This window comes from Crocodylus porosus, unplaced genomic scaffold, assembly GCF_001723895.1.
Source record: "Crocodylus porosus isolate Cpor-Errol unplaced genomic scaffold, CroPor_comp1, whole genome shotgun sequence".
In the NCBI taxonomy this organism is placed as follows: Eukaryota; Metazoa; Chordata; order Crocodylia; family Crocodylidae; genus Crocodylus; species Crocodylus porosus.
In genome coordinates this window covers 207,195,965-207,204,069 of record NW_017728886.1, presented here as the reverse complement: position 1 = coordinate 207,204,069, position 8,105 = coordinate 207,195,965, and the positions used below count along the sequence as shown (strand labels likewise).

The 8,105-nt window shown below is 44.9% G+C and overlaps 1 long non-coding RNA gene across 1 annotated transcript in view; it reads left to right on the top strand.

Moving 5' to 3' along the window:
• Positions 1 to 3,241: 3,241 nt before the first annotated feature.
• The window catches only part of LOC109319010, a 9,158-nt gene continuing 4,294 nt past the window's right edge, over positions 3,242 to 8,105 (top strand). Inside the window, exon 1 of the long non-coding RNA XR_002103368.1 lies at positions 3,242 to 3,252. This is a non-coding gene — a long non-coding RNA (uncharacterized LOC109319010). The remainder of the gene's footprint in view (positions 3,253 to 8,105) is intronic.

Genomic DNA, 8,105 nt, shown 5'->3' with positions numbered 1-8,105 from the left:
GTTTTATAGTCAGGTTCAGTGCTGGCTGCATTTAATCAACTGCATAGTTGGCTTCCAGTACTAAGCATATGTTGCTTTTGGCAGCAGTTTAATGAAGTTTCCTTATATGTTAATATAAAACAAAGGACCTTTCCCCTCCCCATGCTGATTGGGTGATGGGGATGGGACATCTTGTCTTATATTTGAGTAAATACAATAATTGGGAGAAAGATCTGGGTGTGTTAGTCACTATGAGGAGGTCTGTGAGCCAGTCGGTGATATGATCTGGGGGGAAAGACAAATGAAATCCTAGGACCTAGAAGATTTCAGGTCGGGTATTTGTAGTAGGGGTAGGAAAGCATGATTGCCATTGCAAAAGACGCTGGTATCACTTCATCTGGACTGTAGTATACAGTTCTGTCATTCAAATTTAAAGGTTATAAATTGAAACTAGGACAGGTGTAAGCAAGCGATGATGAGGAAATGGAGTATCCGTCTTACAGAGAACATTACTGTACAGACCCTGCCAGCACTTGAGCAAGGGTAAGCTGAGAGAGATGGGGAGAAGGGGGAGAGGGAAAGACAGCCCCAAGCCTGCAGCAGGCAGCCTGCTTTCACCCTCACCCCACTTAGCTCTGCTCTTAAAAGTGTCCCAGCACTTAAAAATGGTGGCAGTGGCACTTGGACTAAAGCTAATTTGACGAGCTTTACTTCAAGCACTCCTGATGCCATTTTTAATCTCTGGGACACTGATTTCCCCGCTCCCTAGCCTCAGGGTTCCATTCGCCCCTGCTCCACTCCTTTTCCCTCACTCACTGTGGGGGCCTTGATCTACCTCTTCCCCCTTATGCTTCTTCCCCTTCACAGACTTACCTGAAGGGAGCTGCTCTCCATGCTGCCCGGCTGAGTTCCTGTAAATCAGTTATCGCATTGGCATTGGTTGATATGCCTGGTGAATAATCGGCTGTTGGTACTGGCCAAGAAAATGTAATCGGTGTACCTGTAATTTATGTCCTTATTTAATATTGCTATAGAAGTAACAACTAGATCCCCTGCAATCAGATGTTGGAGATCTTTTGTACTATACTCCATACAGAGCTGTATCTAGTGCCTGCTCCAACTTGCTTATGATCTAGATATATTATTTAGGATACGAAAACAAAATTTTGGGTATTGTTTTTGTATCGGCTTTCTACTATTTATGCTTGACTGTGTTGTATAGAAAGAGGTCAAAGAGACTCTGCAATGGCTTTCATAATGCCATATGATAACAGAGTTACTAGTTCTTTTTTTTTTCTAGGATTTTAGAAGCTTTTTGAAATTCAAGATTGGGCCCAGCAGCAGACCTTTATCTTCTCTTTCTAAACCAAACCCAACCTTCATACCCCCAAATTTTCCTTAAGGCAGAAGTGGATGAAAAGGAGTTATGAGTCACTCACTCCTCTTTATCTTTCTTTATGATGATCCTAAAGAAATCCCAGTCCACAATTTATTTTATTTTATTTAAGTAATTTTGTTAAGGTGTGACTTTTTAAACCCAAACTTAAGTTAATACAATCACCCATTGTGTGGATGCAGGTAAACTGGTATAAAGATATTTTATTCTTTATAATATAAAATTTTATGTCTCTAAATTTTATTCAAATAAATTATGCTAATATAAACAATTTTATGTTGGTATAATTGTCTCTACACTAGAAAGAGGCACCTCATTGAGTATTAGTATTAAAGATGGGCAAAAAACTTCACATAAGATTATGTATTCCATCCCATTCTTATGGAGATTTTAAATTATCAGGGCAGCTCCTGAGAGGTGAACACAGCAGTCAACAAGCAGTCCAGAAAATTGTGTGAAAGAGAGACTTTCTGATACAGATAGTATAGAGGCCAAATAAGGGGGAAGCTTTTCCTGATTTGTTACTTGCAAACAGAAAGAATCATTTAAAAATATGAACGTAAAAGGTAACTTATGTGTCTATGAGTTGACGAGTTCAAGATGCTAAGGAAAGGGACAAAGGAAGGAGAGTAACAAAATAAGGCTACTGGACTTCAGAAAAGCAGATTTATGATCTAGATCAGAGGTTCCCAACCACCACGCCGTGGCCTGGTACCAGGCTGCGAAGTGTTGTCTCCTGGGTCATGGCACAGGCCCCCAACTCGGACCTATGTCTGTCTGCCTGAGCGAGCGGCTCCTGCTGCCGGCAGCCACATATGGGGTTAAAGTTGGGTGGTACAGCAGCCCCGGAACAGGGGCAGCCAGCTCCATGCACCCTGTCCCTCTCCTGTGCCGGTCCTCAGTATAAAAAGGGTTGGGAACCACTGATCTAGATGCATTATTTAGGATATATAAATAGAAAAACAGACTTCAGCAAACTTGTGGAATGAGTGGGCAGGATCCTCTGCAAGGCAAGTCTTGGGAGAAAAGGAATCCAGAAGAGCTGTCTGTACTTCAAGGAGGTCCTCTTAAGAAAGCTATCTTGATACAACAGAAGACTAGGAAACGCAACAGGAGACCAGCCCTGCTAGACATCAGTCTCTCCAATGAGCTAAAACTCAAAGGAATCCTGCAATAAGTGGAAACTTGGTCATAGTACCAGAAGGGAGTTTATGAGTATTGCACAGGCATGCAGGGAGAACATTAGGAAGGCCAAGGCATGATTTGAGATGCAGCTAGCAAGGGACATAAAAGGAAATGAAAAGGGGTTCTACAGGTATGTTAAGAGGAAGACCAAAGAAGTCCCCCACAGAGGGCTTAAGTCAGTCTAGTTATGCACTGTGCAGACAGAGTGAAGGATTTAGTATCTTTTTTTTTACTTTCATCTTCGGAAGTAGGGGCAGCTACCAGATGATGAGTGCAGTTGACAGCAAAGATAGGGAAGGAGACAAACAGCCTAGAATATTGGCAGAATAGGTTAAGAGTTATTTATAGTTTATTTCAGGGAAGAAGTAGCAGATACTAGACTGTAGAAAAATCAGGAAGGAGTCTAAAGAGAAGAGTAAGCCAAAGATTTTAGAAAATGTCAAGTTTCTTTCAGGATCTCCAAGAACTGAGAAAGGCATGTAGACAAAGGATCATAGGAAAGCAGGGCTCGTTTAAAAAAAAGAAGAGGTGGGGGTGGGGGTCATCAAGTCCAGCTCCCTTACTCAGGGGAGGATCATCCCTGACTAAACCATCCCAGCTGAATGTCAGTCTAACCTGCTCTTCCCATCCCCTTCCCTCCTCCCCCTCCAAAAACAAAAAAAATGCCTGTGGCAAAATATGCTCAGATTTAAGTCTTTGGGCTTTTTCTCTCACTCAAAATTCCTCTGTCCTCTTCTGTCTTACAAGCTTTAATTTTAGGAAGAACCTATGTCAGGAGAAATCTTGTTCAGTTCTCTAATGGAGATTGCTTAACTCTTGATTATCCCTTGACTTTTCTGAAGCCTTTAATCCTGTTCTCTATACACTCAGTGGCAGAATGTTGAATAAATTATTCTTCCTTCCTTGTTCTTCTGACCATGGTACTCTCCTTACTAATTCTGTTTCTGTAAAGTCCAAACTCTTCAGTCTTCCTTCAAACACTTTTTGAAGAACTGCCCCACTTGTATCTTATCTCTTTGCTCCCTGCCTTGACATTTGTACTCTGTTCATTCCTTTTTTTTCTTTTCTTTTTAAAACATTTTTTCTAGGATTTCTTTTTTACATCTTGTTTGTAAAATTGGTCTGTTTTGCTTTATGCTATTGCCTTCCACTCCTGTATTGTATCACTTCTTCTTTGCCCTACTGCTATGATTTTCGTTGTCTAATTTAATGTGTAAACTGTTGGAGGCAGCAACAGTAGTGTTGCAGATTTCTAAAGTTTTATATACATTTAGGATGCAATAACAACATTTTTTGGAAATGGTTTGACCCGTCTGACTACCCAGTTTTGCCCCACCCATTTTTAAATCTTGCTCAAAGTTTAACTGTGCTAATCCAATTAATATTCTATTCAGTGCCTCAATTGAGGTAATTTTAGATGATGTCTTCCCCCGCAACTTCAATCATTAAAATATATAAAGTGAGAAATCTTGGTCTCCTACTATTTTTTGCATCAATGTTACATTGCAGTGACAGAATCCATGCTTTTAGTATTTCAGTAACTGGATTTTCATAGACATTAGGGCTGGAAGGGACCTCGGAAAATCATCGAGTCCAGCCCCGTGTCCCAAGGGCAGGAAGTCAGCTGGTGTCACAGGATCCCAGCAAGATAAAAACATCCAGTTGACTCTGAAAGGAATCCAGAGCACGTGCTTGCACCACCTCTGGAGGCAGTCTGTTCCAGGCCTTGGGGGCTTGGACTGTAAAAAAGTTCTTCCTTATGTCCAGCCTGAAACTGTCTTGCAGAAGTTTGTGACCGTTTGACCTTGTCATCCCATGGGATGCTCTGGTGAACAGGTGTTACCCCCAGATCCTGATGTACACCTGTTATATACTTATAGGCAGCCACCAGATCCTCCCTGAGCCTGCGCTTTTCCAGGCTGAAGAGTCCCTTATCTCTCAACCTCTCATCCTAAGGCCTGTTCTCTTGCTCTCTGATCATGTGTGTGGCTCTCCTCTGGACTCTCCCAAGCTCTCCTTATCCTCTTTAAATTGTGGAGCCCAGAATTGGATACAGTACTCCAGCTGCGGCCTCACCAAGGCCGAGTACAGCAGGAGGATGACATCATGGGTTTTGCTAGAGAAGCATCTGTGAATACAAGCCAGAGTTTTGCTTGCTTTACCGGCTGCAACGTCACATTGGTGGCTCATATTCATCTCATGGTCAGTCATGACCCCAAAGTCCCTTTTGGCTGTGGTGCTAGCAAGCGTAGCACTGCTGAGCCTGTAAGCATGCTCTGGGTTTTTCTTCCCAAGGTGGAGTACCTTGCATTTTTTTGGAGTTCAAGGCCATTGCGTTTTTGTCCGTCCATTTTCCAAGCCTGTCAAGGTTGGCCTGGATCACCATTCTGTCCTTGGGTGTTGAAGCTTTTCCCCAGAGTTTGGTGTCATCAGCAAACTTGGCCAGTCTGCTTCTGACACCAAAGTCCACATCATTAATGAAGATGTTGAAAAGGATAGGCCCAAGGATGGAGCCTTGGGGGACCCCACTGGTCACGGTGTACTATGATGATTGACTTTTATCAATTACCACTCTGGGTTCGACCTCGAAGCCAGTTCCCCAGCCAGCGGACTGTGATGTAGCCGAGGCCACAATCGACCAGTTTTTCTATAAGACAGTCATGGGATACCAGATCAAAAGCTTTTTTAAAGTTGAGATATATGACATGCTTGCCTGTATTGGGTTTATTTGATGAAAATTTATACAAAAGCACTTGCTTTTCCTCATCCAGCCCCATAAGCTTCTCCTGGAAACAGAGGCATGCAGGTCAGTTGTGTCTGGCAGAGGTGGTAGCAGTGCAGCAGCCTGAGGAAGTGCACAGATTCATCTCCAGGCTGTCATGCCACCACTGCTGCTGTTACCATTGCCACTAGGTGAAACAGCCCCATTCACCTCTGTTTCCTAGGGTAGAATTCATGGTCACACCAGGAGGGGCTGTGGCAGAGAGCATTAGGTTTATCAGATAAACTGCCACAGCTCTTCCAAGTCCGGCTTCACATGAGATGTGGTGGTGATAGCATGCCACTTGAGAAGCACTGTGGTAAGTTGAGGCAGTACAACAGTGGTTTTCAACAGGGGTGTTGCCAAATTCAGAATCTAAATAGGTTAACTGCTGGTTCAGAGACTCCAAGTCAGGCAAGTCCTAATGCACATTGGAGATCAAACAACAGAATTCCCTGATAGTAGTCAGAGCTTCTGAGATGAGGAGCTTGGCCAGATCTCTGATGACCAACAGTGACACCTGGAATTGATGAACTAGGAACAGAGTTGATTCATGGTTCAACTGCATGACTTTTACTGGTAATATCAGGTATCCAGGTTGTAGCTATATTGGTGTAGAGGCAACTGGTAGTATCAGTCACTTTTATATAGGCACTACTTTTAAAACATAATTTAAAGTGGGGATGTCAAATTGGAATGGAGGAGCAAGGAGGTCCCCTACTGTAGCCTCTGTCAAATTTATTATTTCTCATTGCTGGTGGCTGTGGGATTCAGTGCCACTTGAGAGAGAGGGGTGGGTAGTGACAGTGGCATATGCAGTAGGGACTGTGCCAAAACCTTCCTCTTGTCAGCATGAGGTTGACAAGAGCTCACGAATTCATATTTACAGCCTGGCTGCTGACCATGCTCACTGACACTTCCTCTTGCAGCAGCAGCTATATATATAGCTGCCAGAGTCCCAGCAAGATCCAGACCTTTGTCAGCCCCAGTGGCACCACGGGCAGCTAGGGCAGGTGTGGCATGCAGGCACTGCAAAGCAGGAAATATGGCCCACAGGCAAATTTGAGTTTGAAACCCTTGATTTACAGTAACCTCCTGCTGTTTAGAACTTGTAATGAATGTTCATCTGCTATAATAAAAACTGCTAAATAACTTTAAAAGTTTTCCTCATAGCACTTGTGTACTCCTGGTTTCTGAAATCCAGATTTAGGTGGAAAATTGTTTCTATAAATTAAAAGTGAAGCTGTTATACAGGCTGTCTCTAAAAGGATATTGTTCACTCTCACTTTTAAAGAATCCACATCATATGGTACCTCTGCTTACTATTCTTATGCTAATTCTTGGAATTCTTCATTGTAGAGAACTTATGCAGTGCAGTTTCTGATTCAACCCAAGTGGTTCTTTCCTGATGAAGATCGTAAACTGGTAACTTGCGTGGACAGCCTGCAGTGACTTGTTTTTCCTAACTGCATTGTGTGCACTGGCTTATTGCATGAAGAATGTGTGTGAGACTTGTTTTGAAATGAAGTTTTACCTGTATAAACTCTATTTTGCAAACCTTGGTGTAAGAAGTGATCAAATATGCATATAGTGAACTTGAATAGAATTTAGCATTTGTATAATTAACCTTTTTATTTAGATATTGAATTTGGATTTTAAAAAAATCCAAACCTGTACATAATATTCATTTTAAATGCTCTCTAGTTCAGCTTGGTGATTTAGCTATAACAGGAATAATAGCAAAAGCTAAGAGTTATTGTTTTGGCTCTCTTATTTCTATTTTATAAACAAAGAGCTCTTCTTTTACATATAGGATTGTGTTTTGAGGAGAGGAGAAAAAAATTTCAGTGAACGAGAACTGGAGTTAAACTGCCGTGACCAATGATCCATGATTCGTCCTAAATCTGTTATGTAGACAGATGAATCTTCGGCCCCCCAAATCCCGGGCAGGGCCCCCCTGGCCTGAGAAACCAGCGTTCCCCAACGGCAGGCCCACTGTGCATGCGCGCAGTTTAAAAGGGCCGCCAAACAGGGGAAAAAGGCTCAGTTAGGCTCCGGAGCAGTGAGAGACACGCGGGTGAAGCCCACAGCGCCCTCGCTCCCCCGAAGCCCCCCAGACACCCACTCAGCAGCCGCCGAGTCCCCTGCCGACCCCCAGCACAGCCGGAGGTAAGCGGGCTTGTGGTGGGAAGGGGTTAACTCCTCGCTCCCTGGCAGGAGGCCGCTGCCTGGAGCCGGGCCGGGTCAAGCTCCCGCCCAGGCCCCTACTTGGCCCAGCCCCCCAGGGAGCCACGTGACCAGAGCCGCGCGAACAGGCTGCGTAAACAGGCGCTCGAGTTAGCACGGAGTTTGCACAGGAGAGGGCGTGGGAAGGCACGAGACCCTGCCTGCGACCCCCCCAGAGTAGTCAGCCCCAGCCGTAGCCAGCCTACCAGAGGCATGACACGGATGGGCACGTGCCGCACCCCGAGGATCCCCTTGGGCTCTGCGGCCCCCCCATTGGGCACCTGAGAGACGGCCACCCAAACAGAGCCCATGGTTCCAGGCTCCACGCAGACGGAGCCCCTGGCTCTTGGCTGCGGGGGCTGCCTGTCTCTTTTCCAGGCTCTGGGGCCCGGGAGCATGGCCACCTCCCCTTGCGGCGTCTGCTCCCTACTGGGGTCTCTGGCGCGCCAGCTGGAGGAGTTCCAGGCCACAGTCCAGAGACTGCGTGCCATCAGGGACTGCGAGCAGGAGATAGACTCCTACTGCCAGGCCCTTCTCCCCTGGGAGCCGCAGGGTAGA